Below are 25279 nucleotides of genomic sequence, written 5' to 3'. Positions count from 1 at the left end.
AAAAATTCGTTGGTGGTTTCAAACTTTAATTTTGTTTGATATATGGGATTTAATGATTATTAAGGAAAATTTAATGTTTTTGGAAATTTTGTTGTTGCTGGTATATAACAGATATGTATATCAAATATTATTAAAAAATTCTTTAAGGCTTTATTAATTGAATTCAAAAATTATTTAATAACTAGGCATTAAAAACTGAGAAAAATGTATTTTGCAGGACTTGAATTTTGTAATGTGAAGATTCTTACAATGCACTCTTTTTACAAATATTAGATTAGATTCCTTATATCCCGTAAGGTTAAGAATTTAGCTGCTTCAAATATTTTTAAGACCTTACTGAAGACTGAAGCATTTTGAATATTATTAATGCTTCTGGGAAAAAATGATTAATTTCAAATTGAAGAATGTTGAAGAAATATTAATTATTCTAAAAAGAAAATTAGCACAATATTCGATTTTTTTTAAAATTCAAAGCTATATCCCCAACCTTCATAATCCTTAAGAGCAGTTAATATTGGTCTTGTTTGAGACTATGAAAAAAAGAAACTACTCAACATCGTAGACGTCATTAAATGGTTTTGAAAATACTGTCAGGTCGCGCATGCATGTCGAGTGTCAAATTAAGAAAATGAAACTTTTGAAAACCTTTTCAGAAAGAAAACTTGAATAAAGCGCCGTCATAAAAAATTTCTTTTGACGTTTTACTGTGTAAGGTTTAACAAAAAGCGAAAGCATTTTCTGCCACAAGGAGAGTTTCTAATTGAGGTAGGCTGCTCTTTTCTCAGTTACATAAATAATCATCTATAATTTCATTCTTTGTCGGGAAGCATTTTATTTATAAGATTATGCATGATAAGTAAAAGTTTTCTTTCATTGGATATGTGTTTTATACTTAGCATATTAATTATAAGAGCAAGTTCTGGAATGGTAATTAGGCAATTTAAAATGACAAATCTTTAGTGAGTTTGATAGCTTTGTTTCGTAGTTTAAAAATATTTTATTCCTCTAAAACATATCAGATAATAAATATTACCCCCTTTTTTTTTAAGCACACAATACTCATAGTACCAAATGGTTGCCTCAATATTTAAATGCTCGCTAACGAAAAAACCTTTTCTACCATATAATGATCCATGATTCGAAATGTGTTGAACAAGTTTTCTGATTACTCGTCTGGTATATTTAACGATATTCTTTTTATGCATGAATTCATTGCCGCCTTTTTCTTAAGAAAGATACTATCTTAAAATATTTTTAAAAGCAAAACGAAGCATCAATTTGTAGTGAGTTAAGTTTTCGATATTATAATTTTTTGTTGGCTTCCTCTTTGTGAACGTATGTGTATCGATCGAGGTATAGGAAAATTTTTACAAAATATAATTATTTTTACAAGACTTTGAAAGTCTTGTAAACCTGCTTTTTACATTAAAAAGCAAACTCTTTTAAGAATCTTCATTCCGTTGCTTTATATGAATCTTCGCCCCGAGTAATTCCTTTTAGATAAAAAATAATTAGAAAAAAATTATTTTTTGCAAGGGTTAGATTGGGCTTCAACTGTATCTTCATAACGTCCTCTTAATACAATGATACTTTTCGATCATAGCAATATCTTCAAAGCATGTCAGCCTTGCCGACATGTATGTCAAATCTCTCTGTCAAAATGAAACTTGTTGAAAATTTGTATTATCACTCATAATCTGATGCAAAGATTTATGTAAAAGTGTTACCTAAATAGCTTTTTTTAAATTTTTTTTTGTTCCTAATTTTAAACATATTGCATTTTTTTAAAAATCATGAAGATGTGTTTATAGATTGATGAAAAATAAACTATTAATAATAATATTTTGGTAGTTTTAAGCCTTTCTAACTTCAATGTTTCTCTCAAATAAGTTTTAAAAAGACGTTACTTTGTGTTTCAAACTGTATTTGATTATATTGGTTAATAATTTTCTAATCTCTGAAATTTTTTTCTCTAAGATATTATTTTTAAAAGCTAATTTTTTATGTCTGTATATTTGAATATGGCTACTTAAGGAAACATTTATGGAACATTTTTAGAAAAATGGAACTTTTCTATGAATTTTACAATCACTGAATTGGGTCAATAAGAAAAAGCTGCTTTTACTGTTTTTTTTAAAATTTTCTTCAAACTACTATGTGATTATAAACACGAATGGACCAAAATTAAACTGTTGGTTATAATTGAACTTCCAAGAATTGTGGGAACTCTGTTCGTAAACTCACTGAACGATGTGAATTCGAAATTGAGTAGCTTCTTGAACAGTGAATTCAAAAATAATCAGAATCAACTGGAAATAATGAATCTCAGAGAACATAACAAGAGTAAAAATAAAAACATAACAAGAAAATCCAAACTTTTGTGAAAATAAACATGTAAAAAGTAACTTAAACATGTTTTAGAGGGAAGATTTAAAAGCTTCAAGGATAACATTCACAATTTTAAATATCAGTTGGGGATTTTTAATTTGAAAAAGAAAAATTAAGAACTGTAAGCATGGTAAATGGATTGAAATTATTTGCCTACTTATAAGTGCAAAAGGATACTTTAAGCGATATCAATTTTCAACACGCAGGCTTATTTAAAAAAAAAAAAAAAAAAAGGAAAAAAAAAACGAAATTGAGAGCAAAAAAATGCAAAGCTCTATGATAAAGATGATATGCGTGTTTAGTGAATGGAGTATTTCTTCAATTAAAGTTGATGCATGCATCAAATGAAATTCAATGCAATTCTGCATATATTTCCTCTTATCTACTATCATATGGACAGTTGCTGAACTATTCGGCAAAGAATAGCAGTACCAAGATGTGATTCCTCATCTGATATATATTTAACACTGAATCAACTTGGTGTGAAAACTGCGAAGTATACGACAAAAAGTGGACAGATAAATTGTTAGTTCCTAATTGAATTCAACGAAGTGAAGCAATTGATGATCTGAAGGTTAAAAAGCTGGTATGGTAAAAGGATACTTTAAGCGATATCAATTTTCAACACGCAGACTTATTTAAAAAAAAAAAAAAAGAAAGAAAAAAAAAAAAAAAAAAAACTAAATTGAGAGCAAAAAAATGCAAAGCTCTATGATAAAGATGATATGCGTGTTTAGTGAATGGAGTATTTCTGCAATTAAAGTTGATGCATGCATCTTGTGAAATTTGCATGCAATTCTGCAAATATTTCCTCATAGCAACTATCTTATGGACAGTTCCTTAACAATTCTGCAAAGAATAGCAGTACCAAGATGTGATTCCTCATCTGATATATATTTAACACTGAATCAAGTTGGTGCGAAAACTGCGAAGTATACGACAAAATGTGGACAGATAAATTGTTAGTTCCTAATTGAATTCAACGAAGTGAAGCAATTGATGATCTGAAGGTTAAAAAGCTTGTATGGTAAAAGGATACTTTAAGCGATATCAATTTTCGACACGCAGACTTATTTAAAAAAAAAAAAAAAAAAAAAAAAGGAAAAAAAAAAAAAAAAAAGAACGAAATTGAGAGCAAAAAAATGCAAAGCTCTATGATAAAGATGATATGCGTGTTTAGTGAATGGAGTATTTCTGCAATTAAAGTTGATGCATGCATCTTGTGAAATTTGCATGCAATTCTGCAAATATTTCCTCATAGCAACTATCTTATGGACAGTTCCTTAACAATTCTGCAAAGAATAGCAGTACCAAGATGTGATTCCTCATCTGATATATATTTAACACTGAATCAAGTTGGTGCGAAAACTGCGAAGTATACGACAAAATGTGGACAGATAAATTGTTAGTTCCTAATTGAATTCAACGAAGTGAAGCAATTGATGATCTGAAGGTTAAAAAGCTTGTATGGTAAAAGGATACTTTAAGCGATATCAATTTTCGACACGCAGACTTATTTAAAAAAAAAAAAAAAAAAAAAAAAGGAAAAAAAAAAAAAAAAGAACGAAATTGAGAGCAAAAAAATGCAAAGCTCTATGATAAAGATGATATGCGTGTTTAGTGAATGGAGTATTTCTGCAATTAAAGTTGATGCATGTATCTTGTGAAATTCCATGCAATTCTGCATATATTTCCTCTTACCAACTATCATATGGACAGTTGCTGAACTATTCGGCAAAGAATAGCAGTACCAAGATGTGATTCCTCATCTGATATATATTTAACACTGAATCAACTTGGTGTGAAAACTGCGAAGTATACGACAAAAAGTGGACTGATAAATTGTTAGTTCCTAATTGAATTCAACGAAGTGAAGCAATTGATGATCTGAAGGTTAAAAAGCTGGTATGGTAAAAGGATACTTCAAGCGATATCAATTTTCAACACGCAGACTTATTTAAAAAAAAAAAAAAAAAAAAAAAAAAAAAAAAAAAAAAAAAAACGAAATTGAGAGCAAAAAAATGCAAAGCTCTATGATAAAGATGATATGCGTGTTTAGTGAATGGAGTATTTCTTCAATTAAAGTTGATGCATGCATCTTGTGAAATTCCATGCAATTCTGCATATATTTCCTCTTACCAACTATCATATGGACAGTTGCTGAACTATTCGGCAAAGAATAGCAGTACCAAGATGTGATTTCTCATCTGATATATATTTAACACTGAATCAACTTGGTGTGAAAACTGCGAAGTATACGACAAAAAGTGGACAAATGAGAATAAAGATGATATGCGTGTTTAGTGAATGGAGTATTTCTTCAATTAAATGTGATGCATGCATCTTGTGAAATTCCATGCAATTATGCATATATTTCCTGTTACCAACTATCATATAGACAGTTGCTGAACTATTCGGCAAAGAATAGCAGTACCAAGATTTGACTCTTCTTTTGACAAAATTCAACACTGAATCAACTTGGTGTGAAATTTGCGAAATACACGAAAAAAGTGGACTACTGAGAATAAAGCTCAATTGCCTGTTTACTGACTAGAGTATTTCTTCATTTATGCATCTTGTGAAAAGCCACGCAATTCTACTTACATCACACCATACCAACACGTATAAGGACAGTCGCTTAAAAATTCTGCGAAGAAAAGCAGTACAAATTATTCATCCTTCCTTTGTAAGAATAATAAAGACTAAACAGATACTTCATTGGACTATTACATCATTCCTCTATGATACAAGCATCTTGAAGATATAAAGCGACTGGAAAAGAAAAATCAGTATAAATAATTCATTCTTTCTTTGCTTAATAATATTGATTGAAACTGATACTTCATGAAAATGCTGCAAAGGAATCGAAATAAAGTGAACTATTTATTATACATGAACATCTCGTGGCTGTTATCATAATTTGCAAGGCGCCGTTTTGATTCGTAATCAAACAATTTAGCATAGCATTGCAGCATTCTACTATAATGTTCACAAAATGTGGGACAAACTTCTCGATTGTCTGATATAAGCAGCTTTGACCCGACTCCCATAGAACTTCAATTTTACTTCTAAATTTAAACTAAATCACAGTGTACAACGTCGATTAACTGAAGCAAGGAAATAAATAAAATGGGGGTGATTAAAAAGTTGACTAACTAACTGAAGAAATATGTTTTAGTTTATTTCTTAGGCTCCTTTTTGTTTTAAAAGCTTGTAATTTTTGCTTATTTTTCTGTGTGGAGTGTTTGTAAAATTTGCAGGGTTTTTTTTATGGTGGCTTGTTCTAAAAGTGTTTGCTCATTGTTGTTAGATTACATGCGTACTTTTCCTGTATCGTACTTATTTTGATATAAAATATATTTTACCCAGTTATTGGGAAATTAACATTATTCTTTTGGCTGCAAAATAGCATTATTTTTTTTAAATGATTCAAATTGTTATATAAATATTTTTTAAAGAATGTAATGTTCAAACTTCACTTAGCGTAAAATCTGAAAATATTTTCTTTATAATATATCTTAAATATATCATAGTTTTAATTACTTTATATGAAAGAAAATCCATTTCCCCCATCGAAACCAAAAAAAAAAAAAAAAAAAAAAGATGGGGTATGTAGATTTTTATTCTAAATTATTTTTACTTTTTTTTTCTTTCCTTAAATGTGATTTTTTTAAAATTATTTTCGGACTAAATGGACTTTCTTTAATATTTTGAAAGTTTTAATACTTAATGCATTTATTAACCAATTGCTCCAAAAATTCAATTATTATATATGTAACCAATATAACCGACCAATTAAGCCTCCATGAAAAACTTTGCAATTCCATTTTGGTTTTGATGTTTATTAGATTGTAATCTAATGTACCTATTTGTATTATATGTAAATAACCTAACAGTTTGCTTAAAAAAAAATAGAAAAGAAAAAAAAATAAAAATATGAAAAAAAAATATTTAAAAAAAAAAACTATACAAGAAAAAAATTTAAAGAACAAAAGAAAAAAATAGAAAAGAAAAAAAAAATAAAAATATGAAAAAAAGAAATATATAAAGGAAAAAATATATAAAAGAAAAAAAAACTATGCAAGAAAAAAATTTAAAGAACAAAAGAAAAAAATATAAAAAAGAAAAGTAAAAAAAAATGTGAAAAATTAAAAAAAAAAAGCAAACTATGGTAATAGTATTTTGTATAATATTTTTATATATACCTTTCAATTTGCATGCAAAAATGTTTTATTGTTTTCAACTAAAAAGGATAACAAATTAATATTATGTATGCATTTTTGTTTTTAGTGTTCTGTTTATTGAAAAATTGTTTTAATCATTTTATTTATCTATAAAAATTTGCCTTTTTTCTCGAATTACAATAATTTCATACATTACTTCAAGAGTTCAAGAGTTCAAGAGTTCAACAACTCATTTCTATTTCTTGATAGCTTTAAATTTTATTTAATTATAGACTATTTGTTAAATATAATATTTTTTTTAAGCTCTAACTGAATCTTTTTGCTTAATTGAAGAAAAAAATTAAATCTTTGCATCAGTGTTTCATACTTTTTCTGTAATACTTTATTACGAATTGATAAATTGAGTGATATATATTGTTTTAATTTCGGAAAAGTCGAAAACCTTCAGTAATTGACTATATTTTTACGAATAAAATTTTAAACGAAGTGTTAAGTTCGTAAGAACGAATTTAAGTGACTCAAATCAAAATTTCTTTTGCAATTTTTAGAATATCTTTAAACTAATAGATTCGAATCAATTAATAGAATCCTCAAAAACATTGAATCAAATGGATGATTCGCGAAATGTTTCTATTAAGATCATCGACTCAAAATTTTACTATAATCGTCAGTATCATAAGATGATATTGAAAGGACGTTTTTACTAAGTTGATCCTCTTATTTTCTTGTTTTTAATATTTACTATGAAATCAATGAAATTCTTTGAAAAACAGGGCGGAGCAATACCTCTCGTATCACCTATGGTTCAAATTACTGGAAGCCTGTCAAACAATTATATGTGCTGATATTATTAACTGGAATTTTCAAATCCATTCAAGTGTAAATTCTATTAAAATAATTTCCTAACTTCAATAGAATTTCAATTTAATTAACCAAGGGTGTTTTCTTTTCAGAGGGGGGGGGGTGCATAATTCTCGCTTAAATGAATAAACGTTAATGAATGCCAGCCTTTATCATGAAATTCTCTTATACGAATATCAGATCTTTTCAAAGTAAAGAAATAATTATTTTTTCCAGTTCAATTAACTATCTTTAATTATTTCCATTGAAATATTTCAACTAAAGCAACAATTTTAGAATTTTTGTTTCGATTTTTATGTGTGCAAAGTTTTCATAATAAATATTTTAGAAAAGCACGAAATTAGTAAAATTATCTAAACTACATTTTAAATTTTTCTGCCTGTAAAATTAAAATGTAAAAATAAACTGTTAAAAACGAAAACAATACTAAGAATAAACGACACATTAGTTGCTTTTTTGTTTAAGCGCCATTTGGAAATAAAAGTCTCTAAAGTTTTGAATCTTTTTTTATAAAAATTTTTGTATTTACTTGTAGTGAGCTTTAATCAAATTATAAGTCTACAACTTAATGCTTCATTAAAAGCCGCACCTTTAAGTCATCTAATGAATATTTAAAATTTCTGTCTTCGCAAAGAAATATGTTTTTCACCTATGCAAAGCAATTTTGTGAAGGGAATGGCAGAAAATGTTTCGTCACTTTCTGTTTATCTGTCGCAACTGTTGTTAAAAGAAAAATCTACAATCCAATGAGGTGAACCGGGTTCGTATCCCAGCGATGACATGGCTGGTAGATACGAACCCGCATCCGGCTGGGACCGACCACAGGGTAATACTGTAAATCTTGCACCACGATGGTTCAGGGGATAGAGCGTTCGCCTTCCAATGAGGTGAGCCGGGTTCGTATCCCAGCGATGACATGGCTGGTAGATACGAACCTGCATCCGGCTCGGACTGACCACAGGGAAATACTGTAAATCTTGCGCCGCGATGGCTCAGGGGAAAGAGCGTTCACCTTTCATAGAGGTGAGCCGGGTTCGTATCCCAGCGATGACATGGCTGGCAGATACGAATCCGCATCCGGCTTGGACCGACTGCAGAAAATTACTGTAAATCTTGCGCTGCGATGGCTCAGGGGATAGAGCGTTCGCCTCCCAATGAGGTGAGCCGGGTTCGTATTCCAGCGATGACATGGCTGGTAGATACGAATCCGCATCCGGCTTGGACCGACCACAGAGAATTACTGCAAATCTTGCGCCGCGATGGCTCAGGGGATAGAGCGTTCGCCTCCCAATGAGGTGAGCCGGGTTCGTATTCCAGCGATGACATGGCTGGTAGATACGAATCCGCATCCGGCTTGGACCGACCGCAGAAAATTACTGTAAATCTTGCGCCGCGATGGCTCAGGGGATAGAGCGTTCGCCTCCCAATGAGGTGAGCCGGGTTCGTATTCCAGCGATGACATGGCTGGTAGATACGAATCCGCATCCGGCTTGGACCGACCACAGGGAATTACTGCAAATCTTGCGCCGCGATGGCTCAGGGGATAGAGCGTTCGCCTCCCAATGAGGTGAGCCTGGTTCGTATTCCAGCGATGACATGGCTGGTAGATACGAATCCGCATCCGGCTTGGATCTACCACAGGAAATTACTGAAAATCTTGCGCCGCGATGGCTCAGGGGATAGAGCGTTCGCCTCCCAATGAGGTGAGCCGGGTTCGTATTCCAGCGATGACATGGCTGGTAGATACGAATCCGCATCCGGCTTGGATCTACCACAGGAAATTACTGAAAATCTTGCGCCGCGATGGCTCAGGGGATAGAGCGTTCGCCTCCCAATGAGGTGAGCCGGGTTCGTATTCCAGCGATGACATGGCTGGTAGATACGAATCCGCATCCGGCTTGGACCGACCACAGAGAATTACTGCAAATCTTGCGCCGCGATGGCTCAGGGGATAGAGCGTTCGCCTCCCAATGAGGTGAGCCGGGTTCGTATTCCAGCGATGACATGGCTGGTAGATACGAATCCGCATCCGGCTTGGACCGACCACAGGGAATTACTGTAAAGCTTGCGCCGCGATGGCTCAGGGGATAGAGCGTTCGCCTCCCAATGAGGTGAGCCGGGTTCGTATTCCAGCGATGACATGCCTGATAGATACGAATCCGCATCCGGCTTGGACCGACCACAGGGAATTACTGCAAATCTTGCGCCGCGATGGCTCAGGGGATAGAGCGTTCGCCTCCCAATGAGGTGAGCCGGGTTCGTATTCCAGCGATGACATGGCTGGTAGATACGAATCCGCATCCGGCTTGGACCGACCACAGGGAATTACTGTAAAGCTTGCGCCGCGATGGCTCAGGGGATAGAGCGTTCGCCTCCCAATGAGGTGAGCCGGGTTCGTATTCCAGCGATGACATGGCTGGTAGATACGAATCCGCATCCGGCTTGGACCGACCACAGAGAATTACTGCAAATCTTGCGCCGCGATGGCTCAGGGGATAGAGCGTTCGCCTCCCAATGAGGTGAGCCGGGTTCGTATTCCAGCGATGACATGGCTGGTAGATACGAATCCGCATCCGGCTTGGATCTACCACAGGAAATTACTGAAAATCTTGCGCCGCGATGGCTCAGGGGATAGAGCGTTCGCCTCCCAATGAGGTGAGCCGGGTTCGTATTCCAGCGATGACATGGCTGGTAGATACGAATCCGCATCCGGCTTGGACCGACCACAGGGAATTACTGCAAATCTTGCGCCGCGATGGCTCAGGGGATAGAGCGTTCGCCTCCCAATGAGGTGAGCCGGGTTCGTATTCCAGCGATGACATGGCTGGTAGATACGAATCCGCATCCGGCTTGGACCGACCACAGGGAATTACTGTAAAGCTTGCGCCGCGATGGCTCAGGGGATAGAGCGTTCGCCTCCCAATGAGGTGAGCCGGGTTCGTATTCCAGCGATGACATGGCTGATAGATACGAATCCGCATCCGGCTTGGACCGACCACAGGGAATTACTGCAAATCTTGCGCCGCGATGGCTCAGGGGATAGAGCGTTCGCCTCCCAATGAGGTGAGCCGGGTTCGTATTCCAGCGATGACATGGCTGGTAGATACGAATCCGCATCCGGCTTGGACCGACCACAGGGAATTACTGTAAAGCTTGCGCCGCGATGGCTCAGGGGATAGAGCGTTCGCCTCCCAATGAGGTGAGCCGGGTTCGTATTCCAGCGATGACATGGCTGGTAGATACGAATCCGCATCCGGCTTGGACCGACCACAGAGAATTACTGAAAATCTTGCGCCGCGATGGCTCAGGGGATAGAGCGTTCGCCTCCCAATGAGGTGAGCCGGGTTCGTATTCCAGCGATGACATGGCTGGTAGATACGAATCCGCATCCGGCTTGGATCTACCACAGGAAATTACTGAAAATCTTGCGCCGCGATGGCTCAGGGGATAGAGCGTTCGCCTCCCAATGAGGTGAGCCGGGTTCGTATTCCAGCGATGACATGGCTGGTAGATACGAATCCGCATCCGGCTTGGACCGACCACAGGGAATTACTGTAAAGCTTGCGCCGCGATGGCTCAGGGGATAGAGCGTTCGCCTCCCAATGAGGTGAGCCGGGTTCGTATTCCAGCGATGACATGGCTGGTAGATACGAATCCGCATCCGGCTTGGACCGACCACAGAGAATTACTGCAAATCTTGCGCCGCGATGGCTCAGGGGATAGAGCGTTCGCCTCCCAATGAGGTGAGCCGGGTTCGTATTCCAGCGATGACATGGCTGGTAGATACGAATCCGCATCCGGCTTGGATCTACCACAGGAAATTACTGAAAATCTTGCGCCGCGATGGCTCAGGGGATAGAGCGTTCGCCTCCCAATGAGGTGAGCCGGGTTCGTATTCCAGCGATGACATGGCTGGTAGATACGAATCCGCATCCGGCTTGGACCGACCACAGGGAATTACTGTAAAGCTTGCGCCGCGATGGCTCAGGGGATAGAGCGTTCGCCTCCCAATGAGGTGAGCCGGGTTCGTATTCCAGCGATGACATGGCTGGTAGATACGAATCCGCATCCGGCTTGGACCGACCACAGGGAATTACTGTAAAGCTTGCGCCGCGATGGCTCAGGGGATAGAGCGTTCGCCTCCCAATGAGGTGAGCCGGGTTCGTATTCCAGCGATGACATGGCTGATAGATACGAATCCGCATCCGGCTTGGACCGACCACAGGGAATTACTGCAAATCTTGCGCCGCGATGGCTCAGGGGATAGAGCGTTCGCCTCCCAATGAGGTGAGCCGGGTTCGTATTCCAGCGATGACATGGCTGGTAGATACGAATCCGCATCCGGCTTGGATCTACCACAGGGAATTACTGAAAATCTTGCGCCGCGATGGCTCAGGGGATAGAGCGTTCGCCTCCCAATGAGGTGAGCCGGGTTCGTATTCCAGCGATGACATGGCTGGTAGATACGAATCCGCATCCGGCTTGGACCGACCACAGGGAATTACTGTAAAGCTTGCGCCGCGATGGCTCAGGGGATAGAGCGTTCGCCTCCCAATGAGGTGAGCCGGGTTCGTATTCCAGCGATGACATGGCTGGTAGATACGAACCTGCATCCGGCTCGGAATCTTTTTTTATAAAAATTTTTGTATTTACTTGTAGTGAGCTTTAATCAAATTAAAAGTCCAGTCTACAACTGTCTCTAAAGTTTAATTAAAAAGCCGCATCACAATGTCTTCTAATGAATATTCAAAATTTCGGTCTTCTCAGAGAAATATATTTTTTTTACATTTTCACATAAATTTTGTACAAGGCATGGCAGAAAATGTTTTCTCGCTTTTTGTATATCAGTCGCAATTGTGATTAAAAAAATATACATAATGAAGTTCGGTGAAATTCTATAAATATGAAGCTTCATATTCTATACTAGATATTATGTACCATTGCAATTAATATTTATTGAAATAATTTTCGATGATGTATAATAAACATCCGAGTAAAAATCCAATAGACACGTTGATCCCATTTGACTTATATTTTAATTTAATTTTTAATTCTGCAAAACGGACGAGGGCATTTAAGAGGTTAAATAAACTAGCTGTATATACAAGTGCCTTCGATGGTGACGTTTTAAAAAAAACTTTTTTAAAAAAGCGTTTTAAAATTGCTTCAGTGTACCTATTGATAAATGTACGTTAATGAATAAAAAGTTTGCTTGCTAAAAGTAATATTTTTGCTTTAGTTTTATTTACTAACGTATTTCAAATTTTGATGCATACCTTTTTTATTATTTTAATGACTAAAAATATATTAAATATAAGAAAAACCTAACAATGCTTAAAAAATACGCTAAAAAAATACGACTCTCATAAAACCGTTAAGGTTTTTTATTATAATTCCTAAAGCTTTTCAGTCAGAAAACAAATTATTTTTCAGATTTTCTATTTGCAAACTAGTCATGTACTGTTATATTTGTCATGTTTGCTGTTATTTTTTGAATTTCATTAGTAAATGATTGTAAATAAATATTTACGTTAATTTCAGTAATTAATGTTATACAAAATTTGATTTTTTTTAAAAATTAGATATTTTTTCTTAAATTCAAACTTAAAAACAATATTTTTTTGATTTTTTATTCCAAAAATATGTTTTTGTTCAATGTCTGGTTTAAAAGCATGTCTTTATGCTTGAAATATAAGAAAAAATTAATTTGCTCACTTTGGTTATTTTCTCATTACTAAAAATGCTTTCTGTCAACTATTATTTTAAAAAGCTATTTATGTGTGGATATGTTTCTGAAGGGAAAATAATGCATGAAAGTTTATTATTGTATTTAAATTTTTATAGTTAAAATAGTCTTACTGACTTGTTTTTACTTGTTTTTATAAACAAAACAATACTTCTTTAAAATTTTTTTGAAAAACAAAATTGTTTGAACTGCGCAATCCCTTTGCAACTATGTATGTTTTAAAATTATTAGCAGTTGAGTCAGGTCAAAAATATATATACCTACTATCCATATGAAGAGGTCCTTTCTAAGATCCAGAGATGAGTGATAATCGAAAATTTAAAGTGTTTTAATAGTGTGACTTCAAAAATTTGAGAAATGAAAACAAAATTGAGTAACTCTTTAAAAAAGTGTGATCTCAAGGACAAACATGTTCTGAAATGAAAACAAAACAAAAGAAGCTTGAAATTGTTTTTTAATTGTCTGGAAACATTAATTTGAAGGAACCTTATTTAAACAAGGTTTAACAAAATTATTTGATAGATTTAAAGATATCATCCATATCTTTGAAACGAAAGTGCTAGTCATTTTATTTGTCAAAAGAAAAAAAGTTGAATCACTGAGGAATAATGCATAGAATTTTAATTAGCTATTGTCTGATGTCTTCTGTGCAATTTGAGTTGAATATGAACGGCTAATGATAAGTTCAATGCGTATGTCTAGATACAAAAAATAGTTAATTCAAATGATCCAAGTTCTAAACACTTCAAAGAAATTAATAAATAACTCTAAAATACCAGGAAAATTCGCTAAAATTTCCTTTGTTATTGTTTTTAATATATAAATACTATCAAATTCTAATGCGATGACGCCGTTTGCAAATTACCTGAAAACTGACGAATTTTGAAGAATTTAACTGATCTGTTTAAAAGACATGTTTCTGTGAACTTTATCGACAATTTTGCTGCAAGTAAAAAAAGTTCCTGGCATTTTTGCACATAGAATAAAAAAAAGTTCGGATAATCTTCAATAAAACCATTATTTCCAATCATAAATGATAATTTCCAAAAGGTAGATGAATCTTACAAAAATTGACTAAAAATTCTTGAAGACCAACTTATTTAATTACAAAGTTTATACAGAATATGGTCGAAATATCCAATGGCCTAATTCAATTTATAAGCCAGAAAATAACATTTCCGAAAAACAGTTTTTACAAGTCTGATAATATTTCCAGTTTCAATTTGAATGACAGATGTGATGATTTGAAGATGGAAAATATTTTATGGTAAAGACTTTCTATAATCAGCACAACTACCCGATTTTTACGACCGACTACTTGGAAAATATTTTTAGTTATGCACGCAAAAGTAAAAGAATTTGATTCCTCAAAAAGAGAAGATTTTAACCAAATTATTTTTGCCGATTGGATTTGTACGTAAACAGCTTGAAACAGTACACCACCCTTTTGTGTGCTATGAAAACTTGCTGCCAACGTTTGGAGTTTTATTAACTTTTGAACTCGAACTTAAAGATCCTGTCCTTACAAATAATGCAAATAAGAGTCAGCTAAGAAAAAAAAATGCGATTTTAATAATTGGGGAGATAAAAATGCTCAAAATAGATAAGAATAGATAAGAAGAATCCACAAAACTAGTCATACTGCCTGAGAGCGAACAAAGAAATATACAACACATTTTTAGAGGAAAAAAAAATTATATCAAGAATTCTTTCCTCTTTTGTTTAATAATTAAGACTGAATCAGATATATCACGTGAAAGTTGAGAAGAATACAAAATTAAGTGGATTGTTAGACATAAACATTTCACGCCTGTTTGGACAATTAAATCATTCGTATTTGATATATGCATCTTATCAAAGTGCTATGCAGTTCAACACATATTAAGCCATACCAACAGGTATACTGACAGTTAATTGCTCTAGAACGAAAATCCATGCCAACAATTCACTCTTCAGGCGATCAGTAATAAAGAATAAAAAGATACATCTTCTGAAAGACGCAATGTGAAATGAAACTACGCGAAAATTGCATTTCGGTTCCATGATTGAGCTTTTCATCATTCATATTTGATTTTCACAAGTTATGAAATTACGCTTAATTTTACAGTTATATTGCCAACAACTATATAGACTATTATTTAAAGTTCCGGTAAAAAAAATCTCATTTTTGCTAAAAGTAATTTCTATTTTGTGAAATACTTTCCACCTTACATCTCTGATGATAAAGAATCTCATCGATAACCTGTCAGAAACAGAAGATGACAATTATTAGAACTGAGTCCGATTATTCAGTTATCATCTCACTTCAGAAGGATTCGAACGGTGACTTTCTAAGCCGTGATCTAACTGACTGCTCTTGCGCAGAAGCTCTGTTCTAGACTTACTTGCACCAGGTTATCGATATTACTGTTCCATATAGCAACAATCAATATTACTTGAGCTCTATCAAGTGGTGGTGCTGACATTCGCTATGCAAGATGAACATTTTAGTGAAAATTGCATTTTTGCAACTGACTAGCGTTTTCTGGTTGGCTCTACTGCTTGAAAAAAAAAATCAGTTTTGACCCGACTCCCCCACAACTTTGCCACACCGCTTTTTCATTTATGCTAAATAACAGCGCTGAACTATTTATTCAAAAACGTGTAAAGTCCAATAACATTTATGCCTATAAACAGAGACAACAAAACGACATAAAATGGGGTTGACTGAAAAAATAAGTTTATTGATAATCTTTATATGCAATTATAAATGTCTTAGTTAAGTTGTATGTTCACTTTTGATTAAAATGCATGTAAATTGCCCTTTTCTTCTTGATATTGTTTTGTAAATATAATCAATATCTTGTAAAATTTGGCTTCTTCATGGAGGTATATCGTTAGAGGATTTTACAGTTCATTGTTGATTATTTACAAAAAACATTATTTGACATATTTTAATTTTAATATTTTAATTTTACTTAGTTGCTGAAAAGTAAAAGCATAATTATTCTTTCTTAACAAATTAACGCGTCAATTTTATCGCCGAAATGGATTTTTTCAAAATATTTTTATACTAATTCATATCATTACCTTGCCTGTCATATGCAGTAAAAATTAAATAAATAACAGTATTTGCTATTTTATAACGCATTAATTTCATTCCCCCTTACAAGAGTAAATATGCGGTAAGCCTATTCCAGATATATTTACTTTTTTTATATTTCATTCAATACGTTTTTTTTATAAAAAATTTATAATATATTGGTGAGCATATTAAATATTCTTACATATCTTTAATATTTTTATATATAAATTTCTTGAAAATATGTCATACACGTATAATAAGTGTTTTAATTAAATTAAATGTAATACAAAATGGTTGGACATGAAATTGTTTTGATTGAGTGGATTATTCAAGAATTTTGCATCAGTAATAAATAATAAATTCGCAGTTATTTATATTTTATAAGCAAATATATTTGTCATTCCTTTCTAATGTATTTAATTACGTCAATTCAAATTTATCATTGTTCTCAAGTACATTTCATCAAAGATATGGTTTCTAACTACAAATCATTTTTACTCATTGTGAAATATGAATTTTTTTTATTAAAAAAGATTGATGAAATTGATTTTTAACTTTATTTTATCGTTAGAGAAAGACAATTGTTTTCAAATCATAATTACCGTTCTTATTGCATTTTTTTATGAATCATTACGAACATCCTATTTTTCTTTTTGTGTTTAAAAATTTTCTTTAGTTAAAACATACACATTGTTCTGATGATTTATTGAACAATCCTTTATAAATTTAGTTTATAATATTAAGTACAGCTTTATATTTTTATCCTATTTATTCAACCTCCATTGAAAATGCGCAAATTCATTTCTATTCAAATGTGTACCAGATTGTAATTTATTGTACCTAAGTATAATATGAAAAATTTCCCTGTTTGCTTAAAAAAAAGAAGAAAAAAAGGAAAAAAAAAGGACGAAAAAAAAAGAAAAATTTATAAAAAAGAAAAAATACAAGAAAATATAAAAGATAATATAAAAAATATCGAAAAAAAGAAAATATAAAAAAAAATATCAAAAAAAAATTTATAAAAAAGAAAAAATATTTAAAAAATATAAAAGAAAATATAAAAAATATAAAAAAAGAAGATGCAAAAGAAAACAAAATCAAAAAAAAAAAATATATATATATATATATAAAATAAAGAAAAAGAAAAAAAATTTAAAAAAAAAATTTAAAAAAAAAAAGAAAAAAAAAAGCAAGCAGTGGTGATAATATTTAATGCATTTTTGTATTTATCTTTTAATATGTATGCCAAGAGCAATTTTTGTATTATTCAACTGAAAAAGTGAGCAAATTAATATTTTGAATGCATTTTTCATTTGTAATTTTCTGTATATTAAAATGTTTTTAACATTTTATTTATAAACATTGACTATTTTCCCATTACAGTAATTTCATATCTTCAAGAATTTAACATTCATTACATTGAAATTTTCAATTTTTTGAAAAATTTTCAATTCTTTTTTTATCTAATAATTGGCTAATGGTAAAATAAATTAATTACTTTCAACTAAGAAAAATTAAATGCATTAAAAAATCTTTGCAACAGTGTTTCATATTTTTTTCCAATACTTATTTTAAACTGAGTAAGATACATTGTTTTAACTTCGAAAATGGTGAAAACCTTCTGTACAAGCTTATTTTTTTACGAATAAAATTTTAAAAACGAAGAACGACTCTAAGATCGACTATTCGAACCTAATAATTTTTTTTTTAAATTTTTGAATATCTTTAAAATAATAGGTGCAAATCGATTAATAGAATCCTCAAAAACATTTAATAAGATGAAATGACTCGTGAAGTGTTTCTATTCAGACTTTAATTAACTATAGTCAGCAGTCTACGATAAAATGATATTAACGGGACGTTTTTCAAAAGTTGAATCCGTTATTTTAAATATTTGTTATGAAATTAATAAAATTCTTAGAAAAGCAGGACGAAGCAATATTTCTCGTTTCATTTATCGTTCCAATTACTGGAAGCCAGAAATTATGAAATCAGAGTATTTTTAAAAGCAGAGCAAAGAATAAAAACTTATTACCTGTATCCTTCAATTTTACTTAACTTGTATCCTTTAATTATAATTCCAAATTGCTTACTTCTTTTTAAAACTTTTGTTTAGCCGAAACCTAATCTGTTTTTTGTTTCTGTGACGATATTCATATTCATACATAAATGAATTTACTTAAGTGAATGGCAAAGCTTTATCACGATATCCTCTTACGTTAATGCCAGATGCTCTCAGAGTAAATGAATACTTAATTAAATACTCTTTATAGTTCAATTAACTATATTGTATTATTTCCATTGTAACTTTTCATTTAAAACACCAATTTACTCAAAATGTCCTGGTTATTTTTTCTAAAATTGTTTATGCGAAGTTTTCATGATGTTTGACAAAAATCTGAAATTTGTTTGTAAAAATATTTTAATTAAAATTATGGTTTTTCTGTCATAGAAGTTAAAATATAATAGAAATCAACAGTTAAAAGCGAAAACAAGTTGATTAAAGAATACATTAATTCCTCTTATGTTTAGAAACGCAAGCTTAACGGTTTTTTTTTTTTAATTTAGCAAAATTTTGGTATTGTGCTTGTCGCGACCTTTAATCATATTAGTATAGTTTACTTTTGTAAACGTTTTTTATTGTTTTTAGCTTTTTATTTTTTTCTGTCTTGGCAAATAATTTCTTTTCTGCGACATAATTCGTACTAGACATTGTCAGAAAATGCTTTATCTATGTGTTTATCAGCCTCCGTGATTAAAAGAATATTGTTTTTGTAACTAAAGTGCAGTGAATTATTATTAAAAAATTAATTTCATCAATATGTGTAAAAAAACGCAATGTAAGTTACTAATTATTATATGCCGTATACTTTTTATTTCTTGAAATAGTTTTCCTCCATAACTGATGTTAACAAATTTCAATAAAGAGGCAATAGACTTGTTGATCTACAACATTAAGATATTCATCTTATTTTTAAATTTCTTTTAAGGATTTGTGGGCATTTACGAGTTAAAAAGCTAGCTGTATTTAAGTCTACCTTTGACGTAGATTCTTTTATAAAAACATTTCCCTGATGGTCATGAACTTTCAAAATAATGTTTAATCAACTACTGGGGTAATATAATACCTACCCTGTATTCCGTGTGAGTCAGGATAAGGAATCTAGTCGTATTTATTATGGAACCAGGATTTGCATTTAGGTTCTATTAACAGATTGAGATATTTGGAGTATTCTTTTATCAATACCAAAATATTAATTAAAAGGATATAATTTTGATTGATGTACTTAAATTATACTAAAATTTATTATTTAATTTTAACTTGAAAAGCTTTTTTTATTTTGTGATGAGCAGGAAGTATTAGAACATTAAGCATTAATAGTTTTCCAAATGTGCTTTCATATTGTTTCAGTTACTGGTGTGACTATGGGTACAAAAATGAGTGCAACGTTCTAAAACTTAACTAAAACTTTATTTGTAAAGTATTAATTCTGTTGTATTGCTGAAACTTACTTTTTTATGATTTTAATGTGGAAAAATATATTTAATCTAAATAAAAAAAGGATTCTCGCTAAGCATAAAAAGTATTTTAAATATAAAATTTTCACTATTACAACGCTTTAAAAAAATTTTAAGCTCTTTAGTCATTCATGCGATTTCTGAGACAAAATAGTTTTTTAGTAAATTAACTAATCATGTACTGTTATTTTTGAATTTTCACTACGGAGGTTTAGTTTATCTGCAGTAATTAATGATAATTATTAATAATTAGATTTCTTTTTCACTTATTTGAAAAACCTGTATGGTTTTATTTAAAAGTTATTTTTTAAAACTTGGGAATGGAAATAACTTCCATGCAAAAGATACTTTTACGTGTTTTATTTTTAGTTCAAATTTTGAAACTCAGTTTCTCAGATATTTATTTCGAAAATGTTTCTGTTAATGAAATATATTTACTTAAAATCATTGGATTGAAATATCAATACTATTGACTACGCATGGAAAGTATTCACTTCGAAGGAATATTTTAGTGCGAACTGTAAAAAATCAAATTAAAAAAGTAGTTTGGCAATAGGCAACTATATAATATTATGGGTTATAATTAATGGGTTAACTTAGACTTTTTAACTATTTTTAAATATGCGACTTTTTAAATTGAAGAGTCACATTTCTTAAAGATAATTAGTACTCTAAAAATAAATTTTTTTTTGTTTAAACGTGCTTCCCCTCTTTGGTCTAATATTTTACTAATGATTAAAACTGAATAGTTGACTCATTCAAAATTGCCTGGTTGTTCCCATTATTAATTTTTTACTATTTCCAAGTTAGAAAGAAATACCAGAAACGAAATAAGTATTTTGAATTTTTAATGTTAATGTGTCTAATGCTTGTTTTTAAATATTTATTATAACAGTGACTGACTGCCTGTACGAAACATAGACATTAATAACCACTTAAAAATAATAAAAAATATTTAGAGTGTAATATTTTTAATTTAAATACGTATCATCTCTAATTAAATATCTTTATTAATTTATCCTAATTAACTCTTAATCATCCCTAATTCTTTATTAATTAAATATCATCCATCTTCTAATTTAAATATGGTTTAGTATTTGACCAGTATATAAACTACAGCAATGAGCAGTTATTTTTTTCCTTAATCACTGCAAATTTGGTAGAGTTTTAAGTCATTGGTTGGTTAATCATATTACCAAAAAGAAACCAGTATATTATAAAAAGATTATTTTTGAAATTTATTGTGTAAAATCCTTTTTATTCCCCTAGTATTCAAATCAGTATTTTTGGAACAATAAAAGCTTAAATGCATTGATTTTAAAATCATTTTTATTTCAACAAGAAACTGTCAATTCTTTCTTAAATTTAGCCTTATAAGTCAATCATTAATCATTTTTTCAAAGGAGTGCTACTGTTTTGCAAATGCCTGATTTTCTTACAAAAAATTTCCAAAACGCTTTAGTTTGTTGATGTCCAATAGTTAAAATTTAAGTGGTTAGCGCTCAATTTAAGTTTCTTAGACATTCTTAAACTCTCAATTTTTAGTATTTTAAGCTGTTTATTAATATACCAATACACATATATAAACGAAACCAATAACCTTAGTATTTTTTATGATTTACTGTGTTTACGGCCTCATTTCACTAAGGATTGAAATAAAATTAGATAAATAAAAGTTTGTTAAGAAAATACTTTTTTTTTATGCCGGTATACAAAATACGTTAAAAGATACTAAATATAGATGCATAAATCAAATTAATGAAAGATTGTTCAAAATATATTTACTCTCGTGAATATATTATAAATTAATTGATGAGTTTAACAATACAGATTTCCCATAGAACGGATCAAACATAAGCACAAACGACTTAAAGACTTATCTCTATTTTTTTTTCTATTTTCTTTTATTTCAAATAATTTTAATACACTTAACACAAAACGAATTTGTAAAATGTTGTTTCTTTTGAATGACATTTTACTTGTAAACTCTCATTTCTACAGAAAAAATGACAAATTTTGCATATTAAAAAAGTTTTAAGAAATCCTTTTTGCTGTTTTTTAACCAAATTCTTTGAAATTTAGGGAAATAATCCACCCGTATGGTTTTTTTATTTTTTAAATATTTTTCCTCCCATTATAAATTCTTTTTTTTTCAGTGTAAGAAATCTGAAAATTAAAAAAGTAATTTCAAAATGAAGGTAATATAAATGAAGGTTTATTGGTAAATGCAAAAAGCGTTTTAAATATTACTGCCTGTGTAGTTGCAAATATCAGTGAAAAGCCCATTCTAGTAAACGTAATTTGCTTTTTTGGAGCGCTGAAAAAAATGCAAAATCCTTGGAACAACTGACAATGAGGTGTTATTTTCTGAATTTGTAACTATTAAACTTAATAAAACTGATTTCGTGATAAATCTATACAAATTCTCGATACTTTGCCGATATACAAAATTGTGTTAAATTGTATTCTGTTTAAGCCTTTTATAAAATAATAAAAATACAGAATCCAAGAAGTTGCCAATACGTTTTTTATTAAAGTTTTTAACCTTTCAGATTAATAAAGAAAGGAATATTTAAGAAGCATTCTTAATTTTTTTTCTTATTAAAATTTACAAAACTAACGAGAAAGTTGTGTTTTTCAAATTTAATAAGTTTTTAGAGTTTACTTGGAGGGTGATTTCAATTTCAGGGTGATTCGAATGATTTCACTTCTCTGACTGACTTTTGAAGTTGCGAATTCAATGATTTGTTTGAGGACTTAAAGATTTAAAGAAATGAAATTTGCCAAATTAAATTTTAAAAGATAAATGCTAATAAGAGAGGAAATGTTTGAGGAAGAAAATACTAGAGAAATAATTTATTAATATTATTAATTTATATTTGAACTGCTAAAACAATGTACTCTATAAGATTGGGCATTTTCAAATTATCCACTCTGGTATGAAATCTAATTTGGTGCGTATTCTAATGTCAAAAAAAATGTTAAAAAATTACATAAAAGAATTTAAAATTTGAATACGTACATAAATAAAAGTAATGATTAAGTCTTTCTTTAAAAGAATTAATAGTATAACAAATTGATCAACGAAGTTTTCAGAAATGTATCAACTAATAAGAACCTCATAATCGTTTTAGGAAACTACTTTAAATGTCTCAAAATATGATTAATGGATTAATGAAAATATGATTGTGTAAATTATATTTGAACTTTTAAAAAAGAAGCTCAGCCATACTTTTATAATTTAAATTATATTTCCCACTAATGATTAATTAAATGTAATTTATCAGTACTTATTTTCGTTGTTGTTGAATGTAGTGCTTAATAGCACAATTGCTGCAGGCCCTCTTACTGCCTCAAGCCCTAACGTGTTCAATGTAATAAAATCAAACGGTGATATAAAACTAGTTTAAGAAAATAGAAGGGGCAAAATAATTTGTAATTTCTCACGCTCATTTTAAGTGAAAATTTAAATTTGATTGGATTATTTATTTCAATGCATAATTTATTTCGTTTTTTTCTACACAAAATAAAAGTTCATTCTTTTTAATAAAATAATCTCGATTCTGCATTCGTTACTTTTTTTTAAAATTCACAGCTGTTGTCTTGGTCAATGTTTTAATGTATTTATCACTTTAATAGCTTATAAATAGCATGAAACTGAATGATTTCTGGTTTCTTTTACACTCACTGATAGTTTTATTTTTTTAAATTTAGAAAATTTTTTTAGAGCTTTAAAAGAAGAATGATGTCATGCCTTAGATAATACTTAATGGCAAGTGTCCTATTTAGCAATTATAAACAAATGTATGGATTATACTTTTTTTTAAAAAAAAACTAAGCATTAAAAATCTGTTTATTGTTATTAATATGAAACATATATGAAGTAAAAACATGTTTTCAAAATTAATTTTAAAAAAAAAGTTCACCAAATATTGCCATTAAAAAAATATTTGACGTTCGATAGTTTCCCATTAGATAATTGCCTTTTCCTAAAAATACTTATTCAGATTTAGTGTTTATAAAGCTTACTATTTCCTTCATATATTTTTTTCTAAAATATTGTTTAAAACATAATATTTTTTTTTTAGAAAAAGAATATAATTTAACAAATTAGTATTTTTCATAAAATTTCTGTTACAAACTCAAATTAGGAATGACAATATTTTGTAAAAATTTCAAAGTAATCGGAAATTATTTTTTCAATTTAAAATTCGCATTGTCCAGTCCCTTATCATTCACTCATTTTCCTTTATAAGTGTGATTCCCTTATGAATTTGATTGCTGCCTCCCACAATAGGTGAGAAATTTTCTCACTGCAATCCACTGCAAAAGGGAAAAAAAGTGAGAAATTGGGAATATGCAGATCATTAACTGCAGCTTTCATCAGAACGGAAAATATTTTAAAAGTCACAGAAACTAAACACTTTAAGCCTTTTTATGTGTTTTTATATTTTATTATTAAAAAAAGAAAAAAAAATCTACTGACACGCTTTATATTGGGGCAACTAATTGGTAAAAAAAAGTTTAATTTGAGATTCATTTTTTTAAAGATTAAGAATTTTAAAAACAAATTCTTCTTCTCATAGGCACGGCAGCCCAGGATGGGCCTTGGCCTTCTCAACAAGCCTATGCCGAGACATTCTTCCCTTAGCCAAGGTTCTCCAGTTTAAAATCTTTATAATTTGTAGGTCCTTTTCAATGCAGTCTAAAAATCTTAGGTTTGGTCGTCCTCTTTTCCTTGTACCTGTTGGCCTGGCACATAAAACTTTTTTGGTTGTCCTGCTGTCCTCCATTCTTACAATGTGGCCTGTCCATTTAATCCTTTGAATTTTGATAAATTTAATGACATCAGGTTCTTTATATGCTTTGTAAAGTTCCGTGTTTGATCTTCTAAACCAGGTACCGTTTTTAATTATTCCACCAAAAATGCTTCGCAGTATTTTTCTCTCAAATTTAGCTATCATATTTTCATATCCATGTGTCATTGTCCAGGTCTCGTATATTAAAACAAATATGTTCCGAATTTTTTGATTAATAAAAAAAGATTTTTAGACTGATTATATTTATATCTCTGGTGCAAAACATACTTACAGTTGTTTTTAAAAGACAACATATCTAAGTGAAGAAAATTGTCAAATTTTTCAAATTCAATTTTTTCAAATTTCATTCAAATTTTTTAAGTGTTTTTAAAATTTTTTTTAACCAATCCGTTTTTAAAAAGGTTTTCATACTACAGTAGATTGTCAAGTGAATAAAACAACTATAGCTGAACAGCAGATTTTGCTGACCGTTTCAATATTTTAAAAATAAAAAGTGCTGCAATTTTTGAAAAATTTTTTTTCTTTTCTCAAAAAAAGAAAACATTACTATAATTTTTTTTATTCTTAGCTTATTATTACTGAAATAAAAAATCGGAAAATTTAAATCTTTGAATGGTTGCTGATCTGTTTTTCTAAAATCGATGCTTTGTGATTTACGAAAAAAAAAATTCATTTTTATATTTGTCAAACGATAAAT

At 30.8% G+C, this 25279-nt stretch overlaps 1 long non-coding RNA gene across 1 annotated transcript; it reads left to right on the top strand.

Annotated features, from left to right (window-relative positions):
- The first annotated feature begins 1177 nt into the window (after positions 1–1177).
- Positions 1178–4395, top strand: LOC147803288 (uncharacterized). The gene is made up of 2 exons (XR_015429010.1): positions 1178–2715; positions 3152–4395. It is a non-coding gene; the product is annotated as an uncharacterized LOC147803288 (long non-coding RNA).
- Positions 4396–25279: the final 20884 nt, after the last annotated feature.

The sequence above is a fragment of the Parasteatoda tepidariorum genome, chromosome 9 (genome assembly GCF_982258835.1).
Source record: "Parasteatoda tepidariorum strain Cologne lab strain chromosome 9, Ptep-v5.0, whole genome shotgun sequence".
In the NCBI taxonomy this organism is placed as follows: Eukaryota; Metazoa; Arthropoda; class Arachnida; order Araneae; family Theridiidae; genus Parasteatoda; species Parasteatoda tepidariorum.
Note: the sequence above shows the minus strand (reverse complement) of the source record. Positions and strands in the feature narration are given on the sequence as shown.